General features: G+C 32.6%; 2 protein-coding genes and 1 long non-coding RNA gene across 3 annotated transcripts in view; 2 read left to right on the forward strand and 1 right to left on the reverse strand.

Annotated features, from left to right (window-relative positions):
• Positions 1 to 19,212, reverse strand: part of LOC100863282 (uncharacterized) — a 77,346-nt gene that overhangs the window by 20,716 nt on the left and 37,418 nt on the right. The gene's annotated exons all lie outside the window — the stretch shown is intronic.
• LOC147658620 (uncharacterized) lies at positions 3,164 to 4,327 on the forward strand. Its single transcript, XR_015294403.1, has 3 exons — positions 3,164 to 3,511; positions 3,595 to 3,670; positions 3,745 to 4,327. It is a non-coding gene; the product is annotated as an uncharacterized LOC147658620 (long non-coding RNA).
• The window catches only part of wmd (serine-threonine kinase receptor-associated protein wmd), a 54,564-nt gene continuing 43,301 nt past the window's right edge, over positions 7,950 to 19,212 (forward strand). The window contains exons 1-4 of the mRNA XM_003691036.4: positions 7,950 to 8,157; positions 8,292 to 8,382; positions 8,522 to 8,874; positions 8,993 to 9,074. The gene's annotated coding sequence lies outside the window, so the exon portion shown is untranslated. The remainder of the gene's footprint in view (positions 8,158 to 8,291; positions 8,383 to 8,521; positions 8,875 to 8,992; positions 9,075 to 19,212) is intronic.

The following is a 19,212-nucleotide window of genomic DNA, read 5'->3' on the forward strand; positions in this document are numbered from 1 at the left end:
TTCGATGCTTTGAATAAATTATCGAAATTAAAATTTTGCTTATCTCTGGTACAGATACATCTTTGCAAGTATTATAACAATGAATAATAATAATTGCTTGTAATTGCTTCAAATTTAATGTTATTTTCTAATAATCGAAAAAAGTTGCCTGTATAATTTGAGATTTAGAAGAGACAAGATTTAAAAAATAAAATTTATTTTTGAATTTTAAAAAATATTATCTTCGAGGTTGTTAAAAATTTTATTCTTATTATAAGTAGTATTAAGAATTTCAAAAGTATTATTTTCTAACAGTGAAGAAAAGAAATTGGTTCCAATCTCGATAATTATTAATCAATACAAAAATATTCGAACAAAATTTTCTTCACGATATAATCGATAATAGAAAGAAAATTATTGAAATACAGAAAGGACAGGGAGAAGGAGAGAAATCTTTTTTGATTTTCATGACGCGCAATATAGTATACGACTTTTCTGCATCCATCCATAGAATTCGAATCGTCGTCCAGCATAATCGAAATTCTATTCACGTGCCGTCCCTTTTATCTGAATTTCCTGACTCAGATTTGCATCTCGTATCGAATATATGGCAACCGTATGATAAAGTTCTCCCCGGCTCAAGATACGACACGTGTCCAGCTCTCAGGCCCGTGAACGACGTGATTTACGATCCTTCCCCACCTTTCATGCAGACATCCCCTAGACGAGACGTTGTTTCTTGTTGCAAACGAAATTTCCATCTTTTGATGGCCGGCACGCGACGTTTAATTAATTGTTTCGAGCGATTTTAGAATTGCTGTTTATAATATCGGTGTAGAATTAATAAGGATTAAAAGAAATTAGAATATTTTCATCGAGGGTATGATAATAAAAAATAATTCATCTCGCGAAATAAATTGAATTCAAAGAAATCAAACCGATTGGGTTCTTGAACTCTCGATATTGCGTTTAAGAATCGATACTCGAGTCCATCGATCCTTAATTAATCGTATATGTCGGAAGATCTATTGCGATTGCATATTAAAAATTAATCGATCGATTATATTTTCCAGGGACACGAGCTATTGATACTGAAACGCGTCTTCGACGCGGCATTATTAAACGGCGACCAGTTTCACAATGGATTCGTAATGGGTGTATTATTCATCGAGACAACGATCATGCTTCCTTTCCATTCGAACAAAGCACGTTGAATTAAAAGTAGCGCTCGTTATCGTTCGAGATTAATTAAACGCTTGTTATTCGCCGTGTGTGTCGTGCGAACATGTGTGTCGTGTACGTTGTGCATGAACGAACGATTAGATACCGTACGGAAGGTAGGAGAATTTTTTTGAAGGAAGTTAATTGCTGACAAAGGACGTTGAGTTGAAAATAGCAGTCGTTTTTGTAGAAACGAGATTAATTAGACTCTTGTTTCATACCGTGAATATTTCGTAATTCGAGATACTGTGGAATATTCTTTTAGAAACGAACATGTTCGTCGTAAAGGTAAAATTTAGCTTGAGAAACTCGATTAAATTCGATTAAAATTAGGAAAAATTTCAACCGTTGTAACTTCGAAGATAACGACTTCCGGTTAATAAATAAAAGACCATTAGAAGCGCGAAATCTTCCCCTTTAAAACGCTTTCTCATTTGTCTCGCTACGACTTCCGGTTCCCGAGATATCATCGTATAAAGAGAAAGTAATTTTTAATCGTTTACCTTAAATTTGAATTACCTTAAATTTTAAATCCTATCGGAATTAGGAAAAATTTGAATCGCTATAATTCCGAGAAAAATGACTTCCGGTTGATAAATGAAAGACCATTAGAAGCGTTAAACCTTCCTCTTTATAATGCCTTTTCATTCGTTATGCTACGACTTCCGGTTCCCGAGATATCATCGTGTAAAGAAAAGGTAATTTTTAATCGTTTATTATCTTACGCGCCTCGCTCGCTTACTCGTACTTATCTCAAATTCCAGACAAATGGCAGAGGCGATTCCAGAAGGAAAACGTATGCAATTCCAAAAAGAAATATCGATCACTGGACTCGTGCGTAATCTCTGCTACAATTTTAAGCACTATGGACACTTTGAGCGCTTATATCTCGGCAACCGATTGAGATATCGGGATGAATCAAAAAGTGAATGAAATGGCATGGTCTCCTCCAGTACTTCTCGAGTAAGTAATTTGACAAAATCGTTAATTTCTTCTCGCGCTTCTTTACAAAAATTTATCTTTCAGCCTCGAATAGTCAATTCTTAAATTTTTCGATACCTTTTATATCGAATATAGAAATATTTTCCATCCATGTTCAGAGGATTCTCTCGTTCGTGAATTTCGCCCCATTAACGATACCACTTTCACCGTTTCGCGTTTCGCGGACCCATAACAATTTCATTTTCGCAAATGCAAATCGTTCACTGTCCCCACTGGGGACGTGTTTGTCACCGCGTTAACGCGTTGCTTTAATGGCGCAAAATTAGATATTTAAATTTTCATCGCGCGCAATATGCGCGGATTCATAATAATTAAAATTGATTTAATACACGCGGTTGTGCAATTTTTTTTTTTTTTTTTTTTTGTTTTATAACGATGCTCGTGATCGAGGTATAATTTAACTCGCATGGTAACTCGTCTCAACGTTCGTTCAACGTTCATTAATTAAACGAACTCGTTGTTCCTCCCCGCTCTTCTCAAAGAGTTTGCGGAATCATAATTACGAATAACGAGTGTGACAAACACAACTCGATTCCCGGAGAAAAAAAAAAGACACGAGTCCAGTTCTGAATTTTCATCGATCGAACGACTTCCAAAAATTCTCACGCAAAACCGATTCGAAATTTATCGTTGATATTATCGTTGTCGATTACGACGTCATCTAGATACGATGATCTAGATGGCCTAACCATCGCAAATTGGATAACGATGGATTCCATCCTCATTAACGGAACCCTTAATTCGATAAGGTCTCGAGGATTTCGAGGATCATAGAGGCTTGTCCGATATCTCGATTCGATCCATTTTATCATTTCAAACCTGTTATCGTGCCCGAGATCGAATCGTTATCCTTCGTTATCCCAGGGCTTAATTCACAAATCGGCCAATTAACGGCCGATCAAATCGACCAGTTGATACGCGACCAATTTTTTTTTTTCACCAGATTTTGCGAATTTTCGGTGTTGATGGCCGTTTAATTGAAACGTGCGGAAGCGGCGTTTAACCGTCGCTGCTCGAGCATCGACCGACTCGAGTTTTTTTTTTTTTTCCATTTTCATCGCACGCTCCCGAAACTTTCCAGTTTTTCAAGTTTTATCGATGTTGACGGGATTAAATTCATAAATGGCTCGAGCTGGAGTCGGAATCGTCGAGGAGGATGGAGTTTTCGCGCGAGACAAGCGGGCCAACGCTATGAATTTAAAATGATGATAGGATGAATAGGCGAGAATTAAATTGTGTTTTCAACAATTTCAAAGAAAAGATGGCGCACAAGGCTTAATATCCAATCAACGTGTGGCAAGAGTTCGAGGTGAGTTACGAATAATCACACTTTTCTACTTTCTGCATCGATCAAATCATTTGAATTATTTTCTGCAAAAATTTTTTTTACAGAAACGAGCGCGGATGCATACACGTTTACACGAGGATAATAACAAGAAAATTCAGAAAATAGGAAGAGCACATTGAGGTAATAAATCTATGATCTAAATGGAGTAGAATTTCTGATAGAAATGTTTTGATTGAAACTAAGTGTCATCACAGAGAAGAAATATGCAATTTTGTTGGAATTCCAAATAACAAGGAATATCCGAATTCCTTCGAAGAACGAAACGGAGGGAGAAGCTCCATTCCATCCAGTGATGTTGCGGCAAACAAATCCTTCGGATTTAGGCATATTTGAAATTATTTAGGTTAGTAGGTAAATCCGTACGGGGTCGATATCGTGTCAGTTTCTCTCTGAGTGTGCGACGAAGATGACATCCAGTGATTAGAAATGACTTTGACGCGGGCTGACAGTGATTAATCGACGAATCCGTGTAATGGAGACAGTTTATATATGGATCACAGGATCACGGTAATAAACGTGACATAAATAGCAACAATTTTTAACTCCATCTTTGCAATTGATACATTCTTTGTACGATAGAGTTAAAATATAAAAATTCTTTCTGCTATTTTTTTTTTGTAAATGTAAATGGATAATCTATTTGTATTTTTTGACCAATTGTGCCAATTAGATGGGAAATGGAATAAGGAGTGTAATATTGGAATATTCGAATATTTAGCATAGAAAATTTTAATGAATGTAATACAGGATGACTCAGATGGATAAAGTATGATGAAGAAAAAAGAGATAATAATTGTTCTATATGTAGTTTGTATTTATATAGATTATGTAATAAAATTTTAATAATTATGATTATTAAATTAAGAATGATTAAATTTATTATTGATATCAAATATATATCCAAAATTATGATTATTAAATTAAATTGTATATATTACTTTGTATTAAATTTTATATAGTTTTATATAGTTTTAATGAAATAGGATATTTTAATAAGGGAAAATTATTTGTGTATATATTTAGGATTTTAAACTTTGTTCCAATTGTTAAAAAAATAATGATAAAAACGGAAGAAATTTGACAGGATGCGCGTCTGTTGAATATTAAAGCGCGTCTATGAATATTAAATAATACTATTAAAAAAGTAGTATCTGAAACTATTAAAACTTCATTATTTCGTATCGTATATCATCGAGTAATTTTTTTATGAGTTTCAACTTGGGGAAATGCATTCTAAACACTCGTGAAAGTATTATTAATTTAAAGAAGCTTATGCAGAAGATATGAACCACCCTGATTTGAATATACACAACGCTTTGGTGCCATATTTTGTAATTTATTCAAAGATATTTAAGATATTAGAATAAAAAATTAGAATTCTAATTCTATTTCCTGAAAAATTAATCAACGTATATTTTTCTTTGACTTTTTTTGGTAATCTAATAATCAATTAATCACTCGATAATACATATTCAAAGTAGACTATTCCTCTATTTCATTTTAATTTATTATCAATTTTTATCGAAAATCAAGTCATAGAAACATAATTCTCTATCTCAAAGCTCAAATTACTTATAAAATTATTATTCGATAACTTAACAATTAATTGGTTCTCTAATATCTATATAAACTGATACAGGATACTTCCAAATGAATCAAAAAATGAATTAATCGATCAAAAATATAATTACTCTCTTGAACAAAATATAAAATATGTACGTTTTTTCCTCAACTCGAAAGACGAAAAGCGAGAAAAAAAAAAAAAATCTAATTTCCATCGAACCAAAGATTCTCGTTTGCTCGTTCACGACAACGTAACCATTCAAAACCAAAGCTACAAAGTTTCTTTTCTCCCTTTTTTTTCTCCACCCCCACTCCTCGTGGCCTTTTTATCCCGTGGTCGAGAAACGAGCGGCCGCTGAAGAATTCTCCGCGTAATTCATAAGTTCCTTTTGTCTCGGGCTGCCTCGTGACGGAAGCATTTTTAATTAGGCTCCTGGCTTCTTCGTCCGAGGAGAAACGCCACCGTTTCACGCTTACACGATATTCCGATTTACCGGCGAGATTCAATCCTTATCGTGCCTCTTCTTTTCTTTTTTATCGTTTTGCCGTTTCTATCGTTGCCCATTTCCGCTTGGAAAAAATTATTACGGAGATGCAATCGAGACGACCTCCGAGAGGAGATGGCGATTCCAGATAGTGAGGTTAGGTTTTAGATAGGTCGAAATGTGCTGGGTAGTCTCGATAATTCTGATCTGGTATTTTTAAGGATGTAAGAATTTATTTGTTTCAGATAGGTTGTAGATTTTAGATTAGTAGAATATGTTCTGTAACAATATCTATTACAATAATTTCTTTTATTGGATCAATGGTTTTTCTTCCTTTTTTCGTAAAAAAGTTGGATTTTAAAACGATAAAACGATTCTTCTTTCGATTGTGATATCGAAGACGACAAAGTCGTCTTTCTCTCGAACCTTTTTTTCGATTTTATTTATATAAGAAAGATGTGTTTCATTGATCAAAATAACGCAAATGACCAATTTGTTTGTATAATGAATTCCCTGATCGATAAAATAGATAGATTTTAGAATCAATCGAGAGAAAAAATTATATTTAACTATATATTAAATTTAAAATATTATAGTCTACTTTCAAAAGTTCTCTTTAAATTTTGGAAATCTAAAATAGGATGTTGTGCTTAGACATAAATTAAGATAGATTAAATTCGTTAGTCATAAAAGGAGATAGATTAAGATAGATTAAGTTTATCTTTCCTTTTCACATCATATAGGATATAGTTGTCAACGTAATGTACAAGCTTCACTTTAATTTTAGTAAATTAGTAAATTAGATTTGTATTTTATTATAATTATTTTATATTATAGTTATTCACATTAGCATTTTAATATTACATTATCTTTCAATTTGTAAGTAATATAGAAAAGTATTATTTAAATATCATAAAATTTTATAAATATTACTATATTTATTATTATATTTTTTTAAATTGTTTATATATAATTTATATATAATTTTAATAATCAGTTTTTATTATATTCTTATTATATTTTTAATCGAGTTTTTTTAATATAGAAATTTATAATTAAAAGTGTGATATACAATTCTTTAATTTTCGCGCGGTTAAATAAATAAAGAACTAGTTGCTCTAGCCAATTAGAAAGCTTCTAGACGACCGTATGGTGTCTAGACGTGCATGGCGTCATTCTTCGGTCGAAAATTAAGAAACGTGAAGGGACGTATCGCCGGTTCGTGATTCCTATAACGCAGTAATTCTGTTTGTGTTTTGTTAATAAATATATAGTTTACTGTTCGTTTAATATAATCCATTGTGACAAATATATTGTGATAATAAAATTATTTATTATCTTTCGAATTTCTTTACTATCTTTTCTTCGACCATCTATACGACGATTGAGGTTACCGCTAGCTCGTATTATATTATAACCTTTTTGATCATGATTTCAGTTTAATTATTGCTTTATTTAATTATAATTTTTTATTTTATATATTTATTTTTATGATTTTATTTTTTATTTGTCCAGATTAACGTTTAATGATTTCGAAGTTATGATTTTTGCATGCACACCCCATGATAATTTATTGCCAACGATTTTTTCATATATCAGATAACGTGTTATTTCTTTTCACAAAGATAGACATATTTAGAATAGCTTTTTTATTGTTTTTTTATTCGTATTGAAACAAATATGTAACAGTCGTAATAAATTTTATTTCGTCAAATTATTTTAATTTAACACATGCATATTTTGTTTCCAAGTTTAGCTATATTGTTTGTATATATCTTTCTTTTTTTTCATCTATATTATGATCAAGGAATCATACATATATTTTTATTATAAAATTTTTCAAAAAAATTTCGTTTTGTTTTCGTTTCGACTCGGTTCGTGGTCAACCATATTTCTAATATTTATTTCGATAATCGAACTCGTGGTGCAACGTGTCATTGTAGTGTCGATTATTGTATTGTCGAGACGTGTCTCTTTTCCTTGAGATACGTAATTTATCTTTTATATAAAAATTTAGTTCCATAATCATTCTTTATCATTAATATAATCAATTAATATGTTTATTGATATAATTGAAAATTCTTTAAGAGCTAAAGTATTTGTTTTCTTTATTCGTCTATTCGAGAGTTAGAAACAATGATGCATGATTTTTTAAAATTTGATATTATTTAAACTTTTCTAAAATTTATATTCAAAATTCAAATAATTTTTTAAAATGATTTCAGCTTGATTATTGTTTAATTTTAATATGATTGGTTAATATATATTTGATTGATATATTCATGTTATATATTCGATTTATCGAACATACTCGTTCTCTAATTTCTATTTCGATAATCGAAATCGCGACGTTGGGCGTCATTGTAGTGTCGGTAATTGTGGTGCTAAGACGTGTCATTTTTCTTCGAGGAATGTGATCTTTTTTTTACATAAAATTTACTTCCGTGGTTGTTCTTTATTATTTTTACTTCAATATATGTGCTTATACGTGTTTATTTATGTGTATTGAAAATCTTTTGACAGTTAAATTATTCTTTTTTTTTATTCGTTTATTTGAAGGTTAGAGATACGAATAATTCATACTGTGATTTTATAAAGTGAAATTTTAGCTTGATTATTGTTTTATTTTATATAATTGATTAAATTTATACATTTTATAATTTTTTTTTTTTATATTTCGATTTTTTGTACAGATTATTAGCCGATTGTTAAATTGCTGAATTTCGAAGGCGGGAAAAATTCCAATATGGACGCCATATCCTTTTTCACGATAAAGAAGACACGGTAAAGTTTGATATTTTATATATATATCATATATATTTGTTCTATTTTCATTATTAGCGATTGTTGTTAAGTAATTCATACTTTTTCGTACTATTTCTTTATTTCTGAAAAATTAATAATCAATTCGAAACATTTCTAGGACAAATGCTCGATAGAAAAAAGTAAAATATCGAAATGATATTTTTCGTCTTTTTTATCACATCTCTTCCCTATTAATACAATTTTATTTTCAAAGAATTTTTGTGACTGCGTGCAATGCAGTCGATAGAATCAGTGTTTGTTCCGTAGTAATATGTATCATTTTCTTTAGAGCACAACTCTTCTAATTTAATTACATTACATTACATTACAATTATATGTGAAATTAAAGTCAGTGTTTTTTAAGTTATTAAAGTCCAATATAATTTAAACGAACGCGTCAATAGTTCTCGATACAAAATAGAGTCAGTGCTTCTCTCAAGATCATAAGGTGATCATTCATCACGCGAAGAGGTAAATATCTTTATATATTTCCCATTAATTTTTTTTTCTTTTTTATTTGAATTTTTTTAAATAATCAATATATATATTGAATTTTAAATTACGCTATATTTTATATATTCTTATATAGATCTTGCCATCAGATGACTTCAATATGCTTTTTTATGGTTCACTGCAGTATCGATGACAACACAGATTCCTCGCATCTAATGGTGAGTCGCATGCATTTTGGTTCCTCCAATCACTCAATCATGTCGTAGGATGAAAGATCCGAATCGACACGGGTGACTGGTTGTATACGTAGAATTTTGCACGAGCACAGTGACCATGAGTATTTATACCCATGAGTAGTAACATTTTCTGTATTTTATTTATTAGATCAGGCTAGATCTTCTTGCATATCGCGTTTTTAATATTAATATTATTCTAATAATATGAGAAATAATTTTTGATTATGATGTCTTAAATGATTTAGTTACTTTATTTTTAAAATAACAAGAATGTAATTTTAATGCAAGAAGATACTTCGCGACAGGTAGATTTTGATATCAAAGCTACAAGTTTTGAATAATTTTGTTGTGTTTTCGAAAATATGCTTTGATGAAGGAATCGCCTGAGGGTATTTTCATTAATATTTAAATTTGAATCAATTACTTTATTGCATTGTAACTTAATCTCTTTTTCAATAGATGCATTTTCTTTTGATTAGTAATTCTTTATGTAGTATGTATATTAGAATTCAATATTTTATTACATTGGAAATAAAATAGAGTCATTAAAATGACTTCAAATAAAACGAGAATATAGAAAATCAAAGTCCATTAGCCCGTTAATGTAAAATGTAATGTTATAATAATATTTTTTTAGCTCAGGATTTTCAGATTTAACCCCTTCCATGTTCATTACCAGGATCTCACTCACGTGCCCAGGTGCTACTTGAGTGAGAGAAAGGTGATGAGCATGACGAGCCTAGTTCATAAGTTTCTAACAATTTCTCAGCGATCGACGATGCGTTAGCGTATCGTGCGCGACGTATTTTCCACATTATGTGTGTGTGTGATTAGGCTGTGGAATTGCGTCGTTACGATTATCATTTAATTCACAATTATCGAATCACAAGAATCTGCATAATAACGATATTAAATCCACTATTAAATTGCAAGTAATAACATTATTAATCCTATTATCTCAAATTATAATAACGATATCAAAATTCCTATTATCTCTATTTAGTAAAATCATTTTTCGTAGAAAATACATATGTTTCATCAATTATGAATATTCAAAATTAAAATTGGGACGCGCACAAGCGATTTTATCGCGATTCACGCAATGGTCGCTAGCCATCGTCGATCGATTTCAGGAAAAATGGTACGTAAAGTTAGAGTGTGAATGCAGCGTGCCAAGCTCGGGTGTCGGAGGCGTCCCGGGACGCTTTCCCTAGTGTAGGCTTCTTGCGCCCGAGTGTTATGCGTGTAAATCGTTGGAACGAGTGTGTTGGTATGCCTGTTTTGCCAATTTTTAAATATAGGGTTAGGCAGGTTAGGTAGCATATTTCTGGTATGTGTGTGTTGATTATAAGTAGGTAGGGCCGGGCAGGTTGTCACACTGTCTCTATTCGGGTAGGCGCGTTTTCGCGTGGCAACCTGTTTCAGGAAATATAATTCGAAAAGTGGAGGATGAAGCTGGAACGAGCGAAGCGTGTCTCCCTTCTCTGGCTTCGTCTATCGACTTTTCGAATTTCGCGCTCGAGATTCCGCGATTCAATTTTTTTTTTCTTTCCCTTTTTTTCTCGATTCGCCGAGCGACGAATCTCGAGCCTAGATTTAAGTTTCAGCGGGCATCGCGCCCGAAGGAGGAAGACCGAAGAGGCCCGACAAACTGTCACGAAGAGGGCTGCAACGAATGGCTTCTCATTTTTTGGATCTTGTTTGGGTCCAAAGAATGGGAAGTCATTGTTACTACTACTCGTCACTGTGCTCGTTTTAGCAATGCTAGTAGTATGTGTTTTTGTATCGTCTGGCCGATGCATGCGGGCCCATAATCACGGTCGAATCGCGATTTTTGAATCGGTGTCGCGATAAATAAATTTTCGTTCGAGTTGCAAAGTGATTGCTTTCAATTTTAAAGAATTGAATATAATTTTTTTTTCATAATAACGTAATTAATATTGTTTCAATTAATAATGTTGCGCAAATAAATGACCGCGTTTGTTCGAAGTAGCAGCGTTGCGTAAATAGTCGCCCAATATTCTTCCGCGATGAATGTGGAAAATGTTGCTGGATCACGTAATGCAGTTACAAGAGCTGCATAAAGGTGGTTGTACAACGGTACAGCCTGATATGGCTGCATTGGTTACAGCCATTAAAATCGGGTATATTAAAATACGAGTGCATAAATTTAAATATTTATTAGTGTTACGTAAATTCGAAAATTTTCCATTTTTCATTATTTTTCGATTAATAATTGTATTGCAAGTAAATTGAAGCACTCTTCGCGGTTTCTTTCGTAAATTTAATATATATTAACGTTGCGAAAGAGAAAAGAAGGAATCACAGTTGACAGTGGACATTTTGGTAATCCTTTTGGCTACCATTTCTTTATTTTTTCAGCATCCCCTTGTAAGTAGAGCATTTTTTTTACCCAAAATACTATTAAAAAAAATTTTCAATTATTATAAAATTGCTTAAATTTATATTATAATTACGAAATTATGAAATTTTTAATTTTCAAAAGATTTTGTGAAACGTGAAGGATCATGAGTTAACAATATTTTGATAATTGATTTTTTTTTTTTAGATGTAAATTATTTTTTAATTATTAATCCTATTATCGAGTTTGTTGCAGATCGTGAATCGAAGAAGATGAAAGAGAAAAACGAGACGTACAAAGGAGTTTGGATTTTACAAGCTAATTGTTCCTTATTGAATTTTACTAATTATTTTGTTTCGTTTGTTTCAGGAACTTTTCAACGAAATAAAACGGAGGGAATATTCTTATTGGATCTAGATTTTTACATAGGCAGGAAATAGATTTGAAAAAAAAAAAAATATTTAGATTATTGATAGGTAGGATCTCGACAACAAATATTAAATGTCAAGATATACGATATAATCACTCTTGTAAATGTCATCCTGTTCCTCATATTCTTTATCTTAACCTTCTCTCACTTTGTTGTTGTCACATTCTTCATCATCAAATCCTTGATTCTCGATAGCTATCCATATCTCTGACATAAGAAACACATTTTTTTCTTCTTCTAATAAATAGAGTTGTACAACTTAGAGAGAATATAGGCAGAATTAGAAAATTAATTTGCTTAGATGGATTACTTTCAATTAATATTTATAATTAAGTGCATGCTGCGTAGATTTTCTTTTTTTATCTATCAATTATTTTTCATTTTCATTGAGGATGAAGATGCAAAATATTGATACAAAGTGGTAGTGCACGTTAATCTATATTTTATTTTTAGATCCATATAGTCCTTTTTGCAAAGCAATAATTTCTCTGAGAGCGAATAAATTTTTAATTTTTTGGACGGGAATGGACCTCATCAATCTCTGTGTATTTGATGTACAATGCATAATTGTATTTATTATATATCACATATATGAAATATCGCTCGCATAGTTAAGAAAATTTATCAAGATATTGCAACATTCTTATAAAGCTCAAGAATTTCTAGCTTACCAAAAACGTTCCAAATTGTCTTTAAAGAATAAATTTCTACGTCTCCATTATCAAAGATAATCTCCATCTCGTTTCAACATTTCTCTCCCCTTCCTTTTTAGAAAATTTATCAAGATATTGCAACATTCTTATAAAGCTCAAGAATTTTTAGCTTACCAAAAACGTTCCAAATTGTCTCTAAAGAATAAATTTGTACGTCTCCATTATCAAAGATAATCTCCATCTCGTTTCAACATTTCTCTCCCCTTCCTTTTTAGAAAATTTATCAAGATATTGCGACATTCTTGTTAATTATAAAGCTCAAGAATTTTTAGTTTACCAAAAACGTTCCAAATTGTCTTTAAAGAATAAATTTCTACGTCTCCATTATCAAAGATAATCTCCATCTCGTTTCAACATTTCTCTCCCCTTCCTTTTTAGGCAGTCACGATGACGAATGCGCCTAACCATGAATGAATCATATTTTCGTTGATTACAGTCGCTCGATCACGGAAGAACGAAGGGTTCGACTCGACACGGTTGTGCATTACGTAGAATTTTAGGGGGGGGGGGGGGGGATGGAGTATTTATTACACCCGTGAACAACGATGTTTCTTTCCGTGATTTATTAGCCTAGCTTTTCTCGTACTTGTTAGAAACGTTAAAACTTTTATTAGAAAAAAAAAAAAAGAAAAAATTTCTGCATAATTGTTGGGAAAATAAGAAGAATCTCTTTTTCAAGTTTTTCGTAAATATATTCATCGGTCCATTTTATTTTATTCGGAGGAATTAAAATTTTGATTCGCAGGAAGATCTCGTTGAGAAGAAATTTATGTTTCTATGGAATTGTTGAAGGAACGTTGAAAACAAGGCTCGCTTCGCGCCTTTTCATTCCCCTAGGAGTAACGATTTCTGTCCCACGTTCATCCGTAGATGAAAGTTCGCTAACACGCCGAATTTCCTCGAGGGTCTAAAACCTCGTATCGATTTCCTACTACGACTGTTAAAGACTGACTTACCGCTCTACTAAAAATTCCAAACGTGACGAAAATTCCGCTCCAAATATAGAAAGAAAAAAAAATAAATAAATTCTAATTTCTGATTAAAATAAATCACCAATTATTATCAATTATTTCTTTTTTTTACGTGTAATTTTCACTAATTAAGAAATCACCAATACTGTCATTAATTCCTTTTTTTTTTTTACTTGTAATTTTCACTAAATAAAAAATCACCAATATTGTCATCAATTCCTTTTTTTTTTTTTTTTACGTGCAATTTTCACCAATATTGCCATCAATTCCTTTTTTTTTTTACGTGTAATTTTTACTAATTAAAAAAATCACCAATACTGTCATCAATTCCTTTTTTTTTTTTACGTGTAATTTTCACTAATTAAAAAATCACCAATATTGCCATCAATTCCTTTTTTTTTTTTTTTTTTTTTTTACGTGTAATTTTCACCAATATTGTCATCAGTTCCTTTTTTTTTTAAGTGTAATTTAATTCCTGTTATTTTTTTTGTAATTTTCATCTAATTTTTTCCATTGCAATTTATCTTCTCGTAAATAACATAATCACGAGATCGAGTTTCGTCGCAAGAAAATACATTTCACGTATCTTTTTTTATCTTTCGAAGCTGCTTTTTCACAGAATATTTTCCTTTCTTTTTAATCACTTCGTCTCGATCTATTTTTGTCTGCGTTTATCTGGGAAGGGAGGAGGGGAGGGCTCCTAAAGCTCATACAAATCGAGAAAAGCAAAGGTGGCGAATTAATTAGAGCACTCTTAACCAGCATTGTTATTTATCGAGCATCGTCAAATTTCCCACTTGAAAGTATTTCCACGAATTACGCTCATTTTTCTTCCAACTCCTCCTTTCCTTCCAACGATCGTCTTTAATTCTTATTCCCCAAAATTTCCTCCAAAATTTGACAAATCGAACGATTCTTTCGAGAACAATCCCTCGTTTCGACCAGCAGACTAAATTCCACCCTCTTTCCCCGGTTTCAGTTTCCAGAACCAGCCGCCTCGAATCTATCAACCGTGACACCGAGCCCCATTGTTCCTCGTCGCCCATTAATCGGCCGAAATTTAATTAATCGCGACAACAGCGACGAAAAGTTCCTCTGGACCAATAGTCCCTCCTCCTCGCCTGATGAAGTGGCTCGTGCATCTCCTTAATAATATGTTTCGATCTCTCCTTCGAATCGTGCCGTGATATATTTATCGAAATTGGAGAACGAAGCGATCGTTTTAAAGTGATTTGATGAGATTAACCTTGTTAACTAAGATCGATAATACAGGAGAATGGAGATCCGTTTATTTCTTTAAAAACGTGATATTTGTACTCGAGTTTTTTTAATCACGAATTACTTAATCCTGGAAGAAGAAGAAATGGTGGCTTGGTCGAGCAGCAGTTGTTCGAAATTAAATTGTGATTTTACAAAGTGTTCGTAGAAAATATTCTCGAGGAGATTTCGAGGGGGGAGTATAAGTCAAAAATTCAAAAAGATATTCGAAAAGGTGAGCGCATCAGATAAATTGTTGAACTTTCGAATTATGTTTCCTCTGTCGGGGCACACGTGTTATTACATTTTGGAGAAAGAGAAGAAGGCTTTCCCTTCCTCTACGAAATTCGTTGTGAATACCTACGTCGATAATTTCTCCCTTGGAAAGATCAACGAGGCGCCATTCTTCTCCAAAAGTCCATATATCCTCCTCCTCCCCCCTCGATAAGGCTTTTGATTCGCTGGGCTACAAATAATCGTGTTGGTAATCGAGACGCTTTTATCGACGAGTATGAAGCAGTGGAACGATAAATAAAATTTGGTGGAAACGAGGAAAAGGATTCTTCCTTTTCCGTGCTATTTTCATGGCGGAATTAATAAATCGTCGCGCGCGCCCCGAGAATCTAAAATTTACATTTTAATTCGATTCGTTGGGAATATGTTTTTTAGATCAGGAGAGAGAGAGAGAGAGAGAGAGAGACGATGTACGGGCAAATATCGATGATACTTTCTTCTTTTTTTCTCCCTATTTTCTTTTCTGGAAAATAGGGAGGAAAAATTGGAAAATTGAAATTCTGAAGGGACGAGATGAAATTTATTTATTCGTTTCTTTTTTTTTTTTTTTTTCGATCGAATTTTCTTTCGAGTTTCTTTGTTTCTTGTCGGGAAGATCGAGCGGAGAGATTGAATCCTCGAGACGAAGAAATCGAGGGAAACGAAGGGACGAGTTCTTTTCTCGATCGAAAAATTGGCGTTTCGAAAAGGGAAACAATCGAGTATTTTCGTATTTATCTTTCGAAATTCATGAATCATTCAGCGCCTCCTCAACTCTCTCCAACTCGTGCTATAAAAAATTCAAAAACTTCCAAAGCCTCGGAAAATTTGTAAAACTAGCCCACTCGAGCGGAATTTCTAGATTAAATTTTAAAACCGAAACTTAAGAAACGTGAAAATTAATTTAGAATTCCCTCTTCTCTTCCCCCCTCCTCCTCCCCTCTTATCCCCTCTTATTTTCACAAACAATTATTCGAAGCAATGTAAAGAACAAAGAAGAAATCCCTAGCTCGAAATAAATATTTTTCCCCTATAAATATTATTCGAGGCAATTTAAAAGAAAGAAAAAAAAAAGACACTAAACGAGAGAGAACGAAACACAAATATAAATAAAATTAATTCAGAATTAACAATGATCCCTAACCAAAATTTAAATAAATTTTCCCAATAAATATTTTTCAAATATTTATTATTCCACAATTCTGGCCAAGTGTTGCCAAAGTTTCAGTTGCCCCGAGAGATTTCGGATCGTTCCGAAATCCCATCGCCCCATTCACCTCGAAATTAACGTGCCTCCTAGCGGGATGTGCTATCCCGCTTTGATGGGAAACACGAACGAAAACGTGACCCAAGCATGGGCCGGGATCACGCGACCGAGGCACGTAACTCGTTGGCCACCGCCAACGATCTTAGGCTCGTCTCACACCGATACGTCTTGCCCACTTTGTTCGAAGTTGGTAATAATTTTAATTGGATAAACGGCCGATTCCTCCCGAAGCGAATAGGGAACAAGAAGTTTTCTTTCATCGAAGAATCTCGTGTTCTGAACGAGGAACGATCGAGGAGATCGAGTTTGCAGACGATTGGTTGTTTCGATTGGGTAGATGTCGCGACTTTGTTACGTGGTGTTAAGTTTCGGTGGAAAAGTTGACACGTGACGGAATCTTAGCGAATTGAATTCACGTGTTAGAAATTAAATCTGTATTTGTATTATTTATAAGCAATTGTTACGAAAGTTTTTGATCAGGATTTGATAGACTTTGTTAAGTTTCGAGGTAATTACGAATAAGTAAGAGTACAGAGATGAAATTTGTATTATTAATAATTGAAAGATGATTAAACTTATAAGAAATAAGTTTCAGCTCGAAATAATTGTGAATAAATAAGAACAGAGAAATTATATTATTGATAACAATTACTTGTTAAGAAAGTAATAATGTGGCGACATCTATTAAATTCTAATAAAAATTTTTATTAATAAACAACCGCTTATTACAAATACATTTAATTTTTATATTCTAACATGTTCGTTCGAATTTAAGATTCTGCCGTGTAACTTTTCCTCTGAAACTTAACAAAATTCTATCCAATGAAAAACTTTTTTAATAAGTAATTGCTTGTAAATAATACAAATACACATTTAATCTCTAAATTCTAACGCGCGTTTATTCACAATTACAGAAATTAAATATATATTTTTAGTAATTGAAAGATGATTATTTACTGAGAAAGTTTTTGATTAGAACTGGGTAGATTTTGAATACAAAAATTAAATACGCACTTGTATTATTAATAGCAATTAAAAAAGTTTTTGATAGATTTTGCGAATTAAATTTCGGAGGGAATGATAAAATTTCGAGTGAAGAAGATTGGATATCGTTCGATGCAGCATGTTTGCATTAATTAACAGGGGTGAAGTCATAATTAAGAATTGATTCGCAATCCTTTGAGACTCGAACCTAATTGCTCATTAATCCAGCAGCTCTCTAATTATTTCGAATTTATTAATATTGGCTGTTAGAGTCTCTAATTAATTCCAATAATTAATCAACGATTAATAATCGCATCCCAGGATTTTCCAACCACGAACGCGTTAATTATATAGCTCTGGTAAAAGAACTTTTAAACTAACGCAATTTTTAATTCTCTTATAAAATTCTCCCGAAAGAAAAAAGAGAAGAAAAATAATTTCAAATATCGAATTTAAACGAGAATTAATTGATAAACATTGCTACGATATTTCCAATATTATCATTTCGATCCAATTTCATATTCTTCCGATTCATTTTTTCAAATTTCGAAAATTGACGCTCTCGAACGCGTTTTTCGTGTTCCAGAATCAGTTCGCCAAATCAGGGAAGGGAAAGCGAGAATACGTTTTCTAAATTTTGCATAATACAGCACAATACGAGATTGTGTGTCCCATATGTTCCTAATTTCGAGGAAACTGGCTTATCTCGAAGTCAAAAGCTGACCAAACGGGTACAGAGACCGACGTCCCCATGAATTTTCGATAAACCAATTAGCACGCAAGAGAGCAAATCTTACAGTTCCAACAACGGAATCTTGCGATCCCCGTTCAATTTTATCTTTCTCGGTTTACTTTACGCGGATATTTTAGAAAAAGCGTGTAAAATGTGGTTCCGCAACTGGAATTATATATATATATATCGAATTTTTCTCACTCAGCTTTTTTTATTTTTATCCTCGAAGAAGAATTTTTCGTGGGGGGGAAATTTCGATAAAAATTTCACGATGGCGCCAGCTAACTGCTAAATCGCTCGCAAGTTTCAAACTCGTCAAATTTCGCGAATTTTAACCGTTTCACGCTCAATGTTTCGCGTATTATATCTAATTCAATTTGTCGTTATTTTACCTTTCTTTATTTTTTTTTCTTTTTTTTTAAATAAAATTTCCACCGCACCGGTATTCGTTCGATTTTAAATTCTAATTTACTTTTTCGATACGAAAAAAAAAAAAAGGAAAAAATTATTAAAAATTTCAAGCTCAAAAAAATAAATAACAACATTCATGTATTTTGAAATTTCGCAAAATCTCGTCGAGAAATGTATTCAATTTCGCTCGATTATTATTTGTCATGGAAATAACGGGCCAGCTCTCTCTCTCTCTCTCTCTCGTGGCGGCAATAATGCGATATCGAATTTCCCGCCATCAAAGTTCCCGCCAAAATTCTATACCTAATTTATCAAGTTTCGACTGGCCACCGAGTTTCCCTTAACTCTTTCGATCGAAAACGAAATTTTCCACGTATATGGAATAATTTTAAAATTTCATTCTGGAATGGATCTATCTGGACGCGGGAATCGAATCTCCAGTTTAATTTCATTAAAATTGTAAATTAAATACGGAAGAGAAAAATGTTGTTGGGAATTTTATTCTTAAAGTAGAAATCTCAACCGACAGAGACTCTTCTCTGTAAATTTATCACGTTTTATCACGCTTGTTTACGACTTTTCTTGAAAGTCGATGAAGGGGGTAATTGAAAACGATTATCATGGAAGTAGTTTACGGTCTTTCGAGGGGACCAAACAAGGAATAAACAAGGAGTTGGTTTAAAACGGATGGCAAGATTTGAGATCCATCGGGGAAAAGG

The sequence above is a fragment of the Apis florea genome, unplaced genomic scaffold (genome assembly GCF_048593485.1).
Source record: "Apis florea isolate Af1SG1 unplaced genomic scaffold, ASM4859348v1 contig_1914_pilon, whole genome shotgun sequence".
Classification (NCBI taxonomy): Eukaryota; Metazoa; Arthropoda; class Insecta; order Hymenoptera; family Apidae; genus Apis; species Apis florea.